Here is a 13,202-nt window from a genome sequence, read left to right on the forward strand (position 1 = left end):
TCTTCAGTGCGAATCCTGAGAAACATCTGTGACTGTTATCAAAATTGCTATGGGAATATGATAATGACTCAAAGCAGGTTCTACTCAACTCTGTTAAACTGAATAAAATGTCTATGTTAAATTTTACTTAATGTTGGCCACCTTCTCTCTCTTTATGTGTGTGAGAAGAAGCTTGTTTTCCTCTCCAATTGCTATGAGATCAATAAACAGAGATTGCAATCAGCTATTTGAAGCCTTGCTAGTCCACAGTCACAGCAGGAGCATTCTGTTTTAGGTTCACAGATCCACCTCCACTGTTTTTCCATTACGTCCTGCCACAATCGTGAACCACACTAGGCATCTCTCATTATTTGCAGCGTCCCTACTTCTCACTTGCAGATGGTTTTGGTTGAGGCTTCCAGTAATTTTTTGCTAAGCCTGACCTTGAACCCCACTCACATTAATCATAATGTAGGCAAACTTACACTTCCTGAATCATGCATTTAGGCTTATATCATACTAGGCTCTTAACATGTGAATGTAATACTGAATATAACAGTTAAAAATACAAAGACAAATTCCTACAACTACAGTCAAATTGTGAAATCAGTTCAATGAAATGGTCTTCATACTTTTACAGCTTTGATTAATAACAAGAAAATTAATTTCAGGCTGCTTGGTCAGAAAACCAACAGGTTTGGACAGTACAACCATCTAAGAACTAGTCGATAGCTGCAAAGTCTTTGGCAAGTACAACTGCTTCTGTACACTTCCTGTAAGCATTAATTGTCACAGCCTACAACTGCATGGAATAAAGTTAGAGTTCGTACAGACCTTGTTTTGATTAACTGAATATAGATACCACACCTTTCTTATTCCATTCAATTTGACCACAAACAGTGAACACTTTGGAAAAAATGACCAGCTCTTAGAGTCCTGCAGGTTCTGGATTCCATGTAGCAATTAGATTACTGTAATGTAATGTCAGCTTCCATTAAGAAACAGACTTTGAGAACTTACTCCAGACTCTCTGAATTTTAAACAAAAAACTAATCTCCTCTACATACAACTTTACCTGTTCTGAAGCTGCTTTGCTGCTTTCATTCACCATAAATAAAGTCCAAATAATTCCTTTGACCTCTGAATCTGAAAAAGCTGATCATGTTAAATTACTAGTGAAATATGATATAGCAGCGCCCCCTTCTGTATGGAATGGAATGGAATGCATTAATTATTGAGAAATATTGTGACTATGTCAGCACTAATAATCACTCCAAGTATGGACACTACAGTGATATAACATTACAAGCAAATGGGTGTGTTATGTATCCATATCAGGCAGAGCTGAATGAGATTATTAACTTTTGTTTGTTTATACTGCACTTATTAGAACACAGCAGGCTTAAAACAATATAATTTAAAAAGCTCAATTATTTAGGTTTTTTCCCGTAATAAGAGACCGTTATAAAGCATTACGTGCTGGTCCTCATCAGCCATATTCTGTTACAAGTCAGCACAATTCAGATGGCTTTTTGGTTTTATCTTATTTCAATTACCAAGACATTTTAAATAGCTGTCATTTAACGAGGTCCTCTGCACTTCTGGAAGTTAATCCAAGCTATGTTAAAAGGAGTCAGTTCTTGAAATCTGTGAAAAATGAGGCAGAGTATGGGAAAGGTTTACCATCGATTACAGTGCAGAGGTACCAAATACAATACTGTGCAAGCCATTGACAGACTAACCGTTATTTATTTTATTTGTAGTCAATATCTAAGAAATAAATGTTTCAGTCTCAACAACCAAAAACATTTAGACTGTCCAGCAAAACCATGCTCAATAGCTTGGTACACTAGCAGAGTCTTAAAGAACAGTGGATTTTAGAAAAAGAATTTAAAACCACTGAGTAAGGCAGTAATAGAACCAGGTGAGCTGTACAGGGACTTAATGGGAAAACTTCAGAGATAAGCAGACAAAACACATGACAGTCAAAACATGAATGTGAGCATTAAGATATACACTCACCTTCCACTTTATTAGGTACTGCTATTTGCTATTTGCTCGTAGAAGGTTGGACCCCCTTTTTCCTTCAGTACTGCCTTAATTCTTCATGGCGTACTTTCAACAAGGTGTTGGAAACATTCCTCAGAGATTTTGGTTGGTTATTTGAGTTACTGTTGCCTTTCTATCATCTCGAGTCAGTTTGCCCATTCTCCTCCGACCTCTCACATCAACAAGGCATTTTCCTCCACACAACTGCGGCTCACTGGATATTTTCTCTTTTTCTGACCATTCTCTGTGAACCCTGGAGATGGTTGTGCGTGAAAATCCCAGTAGATCAGCAGTTTCTGAAATACTCAGACCAGCCCGTCTGGCACCAATAACCATGCCATGTTCAAAGTCACTTAAATCACCTTTCGTCCCCCATTCTGATGCTCGGTCTGCACTTCAGCAAGTTGGCTTGACCACCTCTACACACCTAAATGCACTGAGTTGCGACCATGTGATTGGCTGATTAGCTGTTTGTGTAATAAAGTGGCCGGTGAGTGTATTTATTCTTATTGGAAAACATTCATAGATATTGCACATATTATTCATACACTTTTCACATCTTGTGTAGATCTGACTTCGCTCTCCATTTTCTACATCTGAAAAAAAAAACAATAAAGGACCTTCCTGAATAGTGCAAACAGACTGTACACCACGTGTATATTTATTAATTGATTTTATATATGTTTTTATATATATATATATATAATATATATAATATATTTGACTAAATGTTGTCCTGTGAGAAGACTGAGGCACAGGTTAAAACCATTAAAACAAAATCACAGGTCATGCTAGACAAAAACAGCCAATGCAAAGTTCACCAGACATTAGCACACACACACACACACACACACACACACCAAGCCGCTGAAGCTTCTAAGACCTGAAGCCTATCCCAGCCATCATCGGGCGGAAGGCCCAGACATTAACAGTGAAGAGAAATACATTTAGAAAGCTTAACACTGGCAACAGCATTGATCTTTTCCATTTGCACCATCAATATCCAGTCCATGTACTAGTGGTTTCAGTGCCTCTGTAAGGACTGTGGCAAGCCTAGGAACATCACCCTCTTTACAAATAAAGATGACCCTGTCAAACAGAACAACTGGTCTGCATGGAAATTCACTCAGTAGCCGTATTTATTTTTTGCTGCCATCAAACTCCAGTGATACATAAGTTGAAAATGTTTGTGTGCTATGAATTATAACACAGTATCTGTGCATGAATATCCAGTCGCGTTACCATTCAAATTTTAGATCAGAACAGAGGAGGTGAGTTAAAGAGTTAAAGCATGACTTTACCACAAAAGGCACATGCAAGTATTGTTGTGACTAATTGAAGGAAACACTTCCACCTTTAAGACATCCATCCATCCATCCATTTTCTAAGCCGCTTCTCCGTCAGGGTCGCGGGGGGGTGCTGGAGCCTATCCCAGCAGTCTTCGGCGGAAGGCAGGATACACCCTGGACAGGTCGCCAGTCCATCGCAGGGCAGACAGACATACACAGACAGTCACTCACACACTCACACCTAGGGGCAATTTAGCACGTCCAATTGGCCTGACTGCATGTCTTTGGACTTTGGGAGGAAACCGGAGAACCTGGAGGAAACCCACGCAGACACGGGGAGAACATGCAAACTCCACACAGAGAGGACCCTGGACGCCCGGCCGGGGAATTGAACCCAGACCCTCCTTGCTGTGAGGCGACGGCACTACCCACCACACCACCGTGCCGCCCCACCTTTAAGACAATTAATATTATTAATTTGACTTACTCACTCGCCTCTTTCCCCACATTTTTAAAAGGAGAAGTGTTCACCACACGGAAAGTACAGCCATCTTACAGATCTGAATGTATGAAATATTCTCATTGAATACTTTGTGCTGTACAAAGTTGAATGTGCGTGACAACAAAATCACACAAAAATCATCAATGGAAACCAAATTTATTAACCAATGGAGGCCTGGATTTGCAGTCACACACAAATTAAAGTGGAAAAACACACTACAGGCTGATCCAACTTTGATGTAATGTCCTTAAAACAAGTCAAAATGAGGCTCAGTATTGTGTGTGGCCTCCACATGCCTACCTCCCTACAATGCCTGGGCATGCTCCTGATATATATATATATATATATATATGCGCGACTTGGTACTGTGGCCCCTTTTCACCCATGTTCTTCCCTTCGGTGAACCATAGATGTCCGACGGGTTGAAATGAGTGCTGCACACATGCATGCTGTTCCGAATTACTTTGAATGTCGGCTCCTCACTCCTTTTTACTGCGATTAATCATTTCTTTCTGAGCTCATCATCAGATGGAAATGATTTTACACAGAACTTCCCAGACCGGAAGTGTCGGAAACGAGAGAAAGACTCATTATGAAGCTTCGTAATTGCCCGTCACCATCAGTGTCAGCCTCTCGCCTAGGTTAGTCATAACATGACGCAGCTCAGCTGCAGTGATAGAGCCATTTCCAGGACTGACGAGGATTCTGATCAAGATTAAATAGTCACATCACTCAGGATGTTCAAAGTAATAACTTCACACTCAAATAACCACACACAGTGATACAGAACAGATCTGTTCCTGTAAATGAGGGGCCCATTTAAAGCCAGGAGATGAACATGATATAGATGGAAGGGTAAGGCACACTAGCATTTATAAATTAGTAAACGGAATCAACTTGGCACTACTACCTGGGGGAACACACATTCATGACCTAACACGTTTCCCCACCTCGTCAAAGGCTTATCGGATGTCCTCTTCACTGTCTTCCTGGCCATCTTTGTTGAAACCTCTGGGAAGTCTATGGTTCTGTTGCCTGCAGCAAAAGAAAGCAATCCAACAACCATCTTTTCATCTGCTACTTTGCAGATATTTAATTTTACTACTAGGAAGCTGAACATCTATTTGCAGCTGTCTAAGAAATTTGACAGATGTGGAGGACAAGAAACTAAAAGCCAAAGTTAGCAAAGTTAGTAGATGCCTTACTTGAGTTGGCTTCTTTGGCTGAAAAGATGGGCGCATCAGGGTGAATTAAAATATGCAGAATAAAATATCGCTGTTTTCTTTACGATTGAGTTTGACAACACAGGTAAACGTTACACTAATGCTATCTTTGTTGTATTTATCATCATTTAGACTGGTGGCTAGAACAGCAGCCAGGACTGAATCAAATCACAGGGACTTCCAAAAAAGGTGTAAAACTGTCACTGTTGCAGTACCGCTTTTGTACCCTTGAGGGTGCCACTCCAGTGACATCTCATTACCTTTAGTCAGGGAACATAATTGTACTATAATTCACTGAAATTATATTTTGCGGTGTATTGACACCACACACAATCCCCCATCTGGCCTCCAGGCTTTTTATATTATTGTTCTGTTTTAAAACATTAGGTTATGAAAAGGTATATATATATGTACTTTTCCACTAGGAAAAACCTTTGAAGGTAAACAACGGGACCTTAAAACCACAGGTTTACCTTTGAGGGCACATTTACATTGTTTGTATCTTGATGAACAAAAAATGTACCTGCGCAGTTCTTTTATTTCTAACAGTGTATGACGTGTCTGCATAATCCATGGTAGTGAGAGAACGCTGATGAATGTAAAAATGTAAAAATGAAAAGATGTAAAATCGTGAATTCTGTTAAACTGAGATACAATACTCCACTACAGAACACTGTATTACACAACAAATAACACTAAAACACAGTTTTACACTAAAATGTCCCTGAAAACTATCCATCCATCCATTCTCTAAGCCGCTCCTCCGTCAGGGTCGCGGGGGGGTGCTGGAGCCTATCCCAGCGGTCATCGGGCGGAAGGCAGGATACACCTGGGACAGGTCGCCAGTCCATCGCAGGGGAGACAAACAGACACAGACAGTCACTCACACATTCACACCCAGGGGCAATTTAGCATGTCCAATTGGCCTGACTGCATGTCTTTGGACTGTGGGAGGAAACCGGAGAACCCGGAGGAAACCCACGCAGACACGGGGAGAACATGCAAACTCCACACAGAGAGGACCCTGATCACCCGGCCGGGGAATCCAGGCCCTCCTCGCTGTGAGGCGACAGCGCTACCCACCGTGCCACCGTGCCGCCCCCCTCAAAACTAGTTAAACTGTATTTCATTGCTGGCATAAATAAATCACATAAATCCATTTGTACATCATTTGAAAGTACCAGCTGCCTTTGCCATGGTGTGAACATTTCACGATAAATGATCCAAAAACCACATTATACTAAAATACATTTAAAAAAATACATGTTTTATCTGCTATAAAGTTACAGAGATGCTTATTTAAAGTTTATTATTAAACAACAGTGACAATATGCTGGACATGTAATCTGTGGTTAAAGCAAGCATGAAATATGTCAGCATTATCCTGTTATGTTTTCCAATATTACGCTTGTTTGATCTAGTGCGCCCTAATGTGTGGGCGCCATTGGTAGGAAAGAGGAATTTTAGGCTACAATCTAAGAAGAGGGATGGAATTAATGCTAACAGAGTCCACTTACCAGCAATCTGTTCCTCAGTCAGCTGATCTGCCTGTTACAGACAGAAAGAGAAAAATAGGTTCAGTGCAATGTCACACTTCAATTGTGGATCACTCTCACACACACAAATACTTCAGATATGTTATCTGAGTTGTATTCACTTTCTGGGCAACAACTAAGAAGCTATTCTACTTCTGCTTGTGTTGACAGAAGGTCCACAAACAGTTGGACCTTCTTGTAGAACAGAAATGACAGGAAATGAATGCTGTTATACCCTCAGTCATGCAACAATGTCTGATGCAAGGGAAAAAGGCTGTGGTATAAACAATTGCACGCAATTTACAATCCAACGACCATCTGCACAAAGCAGAGAGAAGGAAAGCAACGTCACATGCATCTGTAACTTAATTACTAAATAGTTTTTGTGTATAATGTTTATTTCAGTGGGGCTAAATGCAGGTTAAAGTAGATAAACTGCATGGCATTTCAGCAGCTGGAATGCATATCCCTGTTTTTTCCTTTGCTTTAGATGAGCCAGGCTTTGGTCAAGGGTCTTAAATAGCATTTTTAAAGACTGCAGCAATTCCAGAGCAAGAGAAGCATAAGGAGACAAATGTTTGTTGTGGAACAACAGTCCTCCAGGCCTCAGAGCTGCATTCCAAAGTAGAGTGTACAAACTGCAGCTCCAGCCAGTTAACTCAAATGAATGATCATCATTGTTACAATTACTACAGGGTGGGCCTGCTTTGCATCCTGAATATGGGTGGGCATACAATTTTAAAGCAAGCAGTAGGGCAAAAACATGACTGATCATGACAGAGTCTGCCTTAGCATCATTATGTCAAACATGCTGTTAGCTTTCTGTTTCTCTTATTACTAACATATAAATCAGTTTTCTGGAAGACAATTCACTCTAAATACAACATACCCAAGAAAGACAGTTTTCTTGTATATGCAAACATACTTGGCTAGTAAAGCGTGATTCAGACTCTGATCTCGGATGCAAATAGTGTCAGACATCAGATGTGCAGCGCACAAAGTAGATTAAATGTCCTTTTAATAGTGAAGAAGACAGGACAAGACTTTAAACAGGTCCTTTAAACAATGAAGAGGAAGATAGGACATATCCTTTAACTAGTGGTCAACTAGATGGTTTAACTAGTGACACTCATATAGGTGTCACATATTGGTCCAAACTATGTATTACCAAAAATGTTTATAGTTGTATCAAACCTGCTGGGAAATTTACTGCTTCTCACATCTAGCTAAATTATTATTACATCCAGGATACTTATACAGGTCATGCATATTGGTTCCAAAGATGTTGAAGGGATGTAGATTATCTCCTGTAACCTAATTTGAATATTTTGAACACACATGGCAGTGACCAATGGTAGAGCTGTTTGTGGCACACCACCTTTCCCCTTTCTTATATTTGGGCATTAAATTTAAGAATACTTTGTCAAGTGCATGCTTAACTAAGGCAAAGCTTAAAGAAAATCAGCAGGCTAAAAGGCTCGAGAGACAGAAAGGCAGAAAGTGGTGGGATGAGAGCGTCGCAGGTGTCCTCCCCATCTAACATTTCATTGATGCACTTAGAGCTTTTTCATATAATAAGCAAATGAGACAATCTACACAACTGAATTACAGATCCATCATTACAAAACTATTATAATGTGAACTTAGATAGGCTTAGAAACAAAACTGAACAAAGTCATTGGTGAGATTCAGTCAACAAAGATATGGTGTCTAGTAATCTTATCAACAAGAGTCTCAGGCCCAAGGCCTTGAAGATTCCCAAAAGATCAAATTTCATCCAGTTATACAATGACTGAAATACCCAGTTCCATCTCCTCTACCATCAGTCACTGCCACATCTGTTGACATAGATTGGAGAAACACATTCTTACTCCCTTCAACATCTTTGGAACCAATATGCATGACTTGTATAAGCATCCTGGATGTAATAATAATTTAGCTAGATTTGAGAAGCAGCATATTTCCCAGCAGGTTTGTTGATACTATAAAACATTTTTGGTAATACATATTGTGGACCACTATGTGACACCTGTATGAGTATCACAGACATAATAATAATGTAGCCAGATTTTAGAGGGGGTGCATTTCCTGGCAGTTGGACTGCCTTAAAAGTCATCCCCTTATAACTTTCTTTCTGTTGACACAAATATGATACATTTTAGTAATAGTAATACATACACTTGTAACCTTTTTTATGAATATATGAAATATGAAATATATTAGTAATATAAAATTTGGGCCAGCATGTGTTTTCTGCAATACATTTTTACACCAAACACCAATTGTAATTTATAATGGGTTGCATCTCCTGAATTTATTTTTACAAGTCACTGCCTAAAGAACCTGATCCAGACTGGAGAGAAAAGTGACATGATAAGTAGGTGAAATTCATGTGTATATTTTGTTGACCAATAGCAGCATACAAGTTTTGCTGCATACAAGGTCAATTCAGACTGCTATGTTGTAGAATATGTAAGCTAGTATGTATGTAGTGTATGTAGTGTATGTGGGCTACACTATACTTCAGTATTACTATTTACAAATCACTGTACTTTAGAAGAACATCTGGGGGGTTTCTGTTCTGTGAAACAGCGATTTATTTTGTTGTTGATCAAAATGAATGATGTTTTGCAAGTTCTTCAAATCAATATATGTACAGTATAACATATACAAAAGTACAGTACAAAAGTGGATTATCTCTGCTTTTGAGCAAAAGACTTTGCGTGCGCGCTCCTGAGAGGGGGTGCATCTCGTGGCAGGGGTGTAAATCAGTTTGCAAAAACACCACTGACAATCTGTCAGCAGGATATACACTGCAGAAATGACGGTGACTTTATAATTGTGGGAATTTTTGCTGATCTGTACCTACTTTTGCACAACTTGTCAGATTTACCTTTACTTCATTGCAAACAAAAAAAAAATTTAAATGCCTAATTTGTCATAGTTACAAGCAGACCAATAGATTTCCCCTGTTTTTAATAGTTAATGCACCTAGAATCTGTCTGTCTACAGGCCGACTAGTACCAGGTAAATGCATCCGTAAGTTAAAGTAAAAGCTATTCTATAAAATTGTTCTTAGTTGTCTTAATTAATAATCAGATGGCGACTAGTGTATTACCGTAATGTTGTTGTGTGTCTTTCCAGCAGCTGAGTGGGCCATCTTAGATGGGGGAACTGCAGGTTCAGGTCCAGTATCTAACTGCAGTTGCTACACAGAGAGTGCCTTTTTTGGGGAACAACAGCCTGGGACAGATTCCACTGGCACCAGTAAATGCAGCGGAGGATGATGGACTCTTGCTGGAAAGCATCCAGGCCTTAAAGGACATGGAAATCCACCTTCAGGCAAAGAAGATTTTTATCTTCCTAAATTTCCAAAACATTACCAAAAATGTATACTATAAATCTATGGTGTACAGGTCAATTGGATATGGAAAAATATGTTCACATGACTCACCAAACATTTTTGTCAATTACAGGTGTCAAAACTGTCACTGGCTGGGGGGCAAATGCTAAAAAAAACTGTTTGGCAGATTTGTGGGAAGGTGTTTGCTCCTCAGGTAGCTGTGCAGCTGAACTGGTGTGGCAGATGACAGAAAATGGCAGGAAAAAATACACGCCTGAAAGACACCATCGTTTGTAAGTACAAAAACCTATTGTTCACTATTTATAGCTTTGTGGATTCACTGATCACTTTATATGGAGCACATATTTTGTTGGTGCACCTTCCAGTCTTCTAGCCCTTAATCAGTAGACAAATTATAACCATAAGACCTTGGTGGTGAGTTTCCACTGATGGATGCTGTAGAGGCTGACGTAAGCTATAGTCAGTAATTGTAGACATACGTAGTGCATATATATATATATATATATATATATATATATATATATATATATATATATATATATATATATGTGTGTGTGTGTGTGTGTGTGTGTGTGTGTGTGTATATATACATATTATCAAAAAAATCGATTCTTAGATGCATCGCGATGCTGACGTGAACGATTCTGAATCGTTTCACAAATGTCAAAAACTGATTTTCTACATTTTAATTTATAACGTAATGTTGACGCATCGCAAAGGGCGGAACTTGGAAGTGGGTAAGTGTGGCGCCCGGACAGTCTGTGGAGACACATAACAAAAACACTAGCTACTAGCTACTACGAGAAATCCGACCGGCTCTGCACTAACAGCCAGGTTAGATCAGGAGTCACAGTCCAGTGTTTAGAAGAGCCTTTTTGTCCTTTCAACAAAAATCAGACCACCTTGGGAGCGACAACATTTAATGCCCAGTATGTCTCAGTGTGTACTAATGTCCTAGTACAGGCTAAATACATGAACGAAAGCGCGGACTTGTTTTGCTCTGTTTTAAGCTGCAGCTCAGCTATAACCGCTTTCATCTCCGCCAGAAAACTTTTCCTCAGAATTAGAGCATCTAATTGTAAAATATCTCTCATCGTTCGGCTGATTTACAAGGCTGAAGTCGCTTCTTATTCTCCAGCTCCTTGTTCGATTTTTTCCGTTCCACCGTAAATTCTGACTGAGGCGCCGAATGTAAATGCGGCACCGTTAAGGTGAAAACTCGAAACGGGAAAATTCAAAAGAGAAGCGACTTCTGCAAACACTTCTTAGTGTTTGACAGTCTCTCGTTGCAGATTTAACGTTCCAGGAAACCGACTAAGGTGCTTATAAATTCGAATAAGTCTCCAAATGTTCATCTGAGCTAAATCTCTCTTGCCTTTTTGTAGCTTCTATCCAGGAGAGACTGTGTTGCTAAGTGACCTTCTCGCTGAGAAACGGGCCTTTCGTGCCATGTTGCCCACGTCCCGTCTCACAGATATTTTACTGGCACAGTGACCCCTCACTCTCTACAACACGACCAAATCCGGAGTTATAAAATCACTGAAGAAAACGGGCAGGATGGCTGTAACGTGCTGCGTGGACATCCATTAGCACTGGATCATATTTCACCATAACAGCGCATTTTATCGCAGATGAGCGGCAGCAGCGTCTAATGAGCTCCAAACAAGAGCAGTGAATGAGAGCCTTCCAGTTCACTTACCACATCGCTCCCATTTGTTTTATTAATAAGAGATATTGGAATAAATGAATTAAAGATCATCACAAATACTTTGTTTTAAAAAAACAAGTCGTCACACAGTGAGAGAAATAAAGATTCTGTATAGAAAAAAAGATGCATCGATAATCGCTTTATAATCGCATCGGCCCTCTGAATCGTAATCGAAGCGTGAGGTGCCAAGAGATTCCCACCCTATACACACACACACACACACACACACACACACACACACACACACACACACATATATATATATATATATATATATATATATATATATATATATATAAAATTTCATGTTTTGTTTTTTGTTTTGTTTTTGTTTTTCAAAATTCAAATATACTTAAATGTTACATCCATATTTTTAAGGAGAAAATAAGCTTGTTACAAGAAAATAAATTGTCACATTTATTGTTTTTGCCAGATATGATGAATGTAGTAAAGGGCCCATAGTATAAATAGTTTAATATACCTGGATTTATTAAAAAAGAGTCTGATGTAGTATGTAAGCACTGTTAAAGTTGTAAAATGTACAATTCACTCCCTGGTCCAAACAGTCCAGCTGCAAATGGTTCATTTTAAATTTATTGTTTTTGGGATGCCAAGAGAACCCATGTAGTTCCACATATCCACTCTCCTTGAAGTTGGACCAGTACAGGGCAGCCAGTCTGAACAGAGCTCATTTACTTATATCAGTCTTAAAGTTACAGTAGCAAAAGCAGCCTGTTTATTTCTAAGGGATAAAAAAGAGGTTGAACATGTAAATGAATTAATGTAAAATTAATTATGACATTTAGTACATAAGTCAGTGGACCTCAGGGGAAAAAAATAAAATGTGGAATCTGTGGATTATGGACCCTTTGAAATAATTCTCAATGCACTTGAAAGACTCCATTGTTGCAGTAAGTGTTTCAGTGCTGTAAGTTACTGCCAACACAAGGAGAGATGGCTCCCTCTGCTGACTAGAAAGTAGATTGTCCATCGAGCAAAAGACAAAGGAAGAGAAATACATCTGAACAGCAGTCATACAGGGCTCATATGTCCAGAGGTTTGTCAGCACCTGCTCCTCCAACGTGTCTTCTGAAATCAAGGGTATTCATAGAGCGTATCCCTGCTTTGCGGCTGTAACTGCCTCTATTCTTCTAGGAAGGCTTTATGGGGCAGTCGTGGGCTGGAGGTTAGGGAACCAGCCCTGTGACTGGAAGGTTGCCGGTTCATTCCCCTTGGCTGAAAGTCCATGACTGAAGTGCCCTTGAGCAGGGCACCTAACCCCCAATTGCTCCCCGGGCACTGTGGATAGGGCTGCCCACTGCTCCGGGCAAGTGTGCTTACTGCCCCCTAGTGTGTGTGTTCACTAGTGTGCATATGTGGGTGTTTCACTGCACAGATGGGTTAAATGCAGAGGTCTGATTTCACAGTGTGCAAACAAAGTGACAAATGATTGTTTATTGTATTCTTTCTAATTCTAGATGGTGGAACATTGCTGTGATGATTGAATTGAATTCAGCCACAAGAGCATACGTTTAGCAAATAGTTTGTTGAGC

The sequence above is a fragment of the Pygocentrus nattereri genome, chromosome 17 (genome assembly GCF_015220715.1).
Source record: "Pygocentrus nattereri isolate fPygNat1 chromosome 17, fPygNat1.pri, whole genome shotgun sequence".
NCBI classification, from domain to species: Eukaryota; Metazoa; Chordata; class Actinopteri; order Characiformes; family Serrasalmidae; genus Pygocentrus; species Pygocentrus nattereri.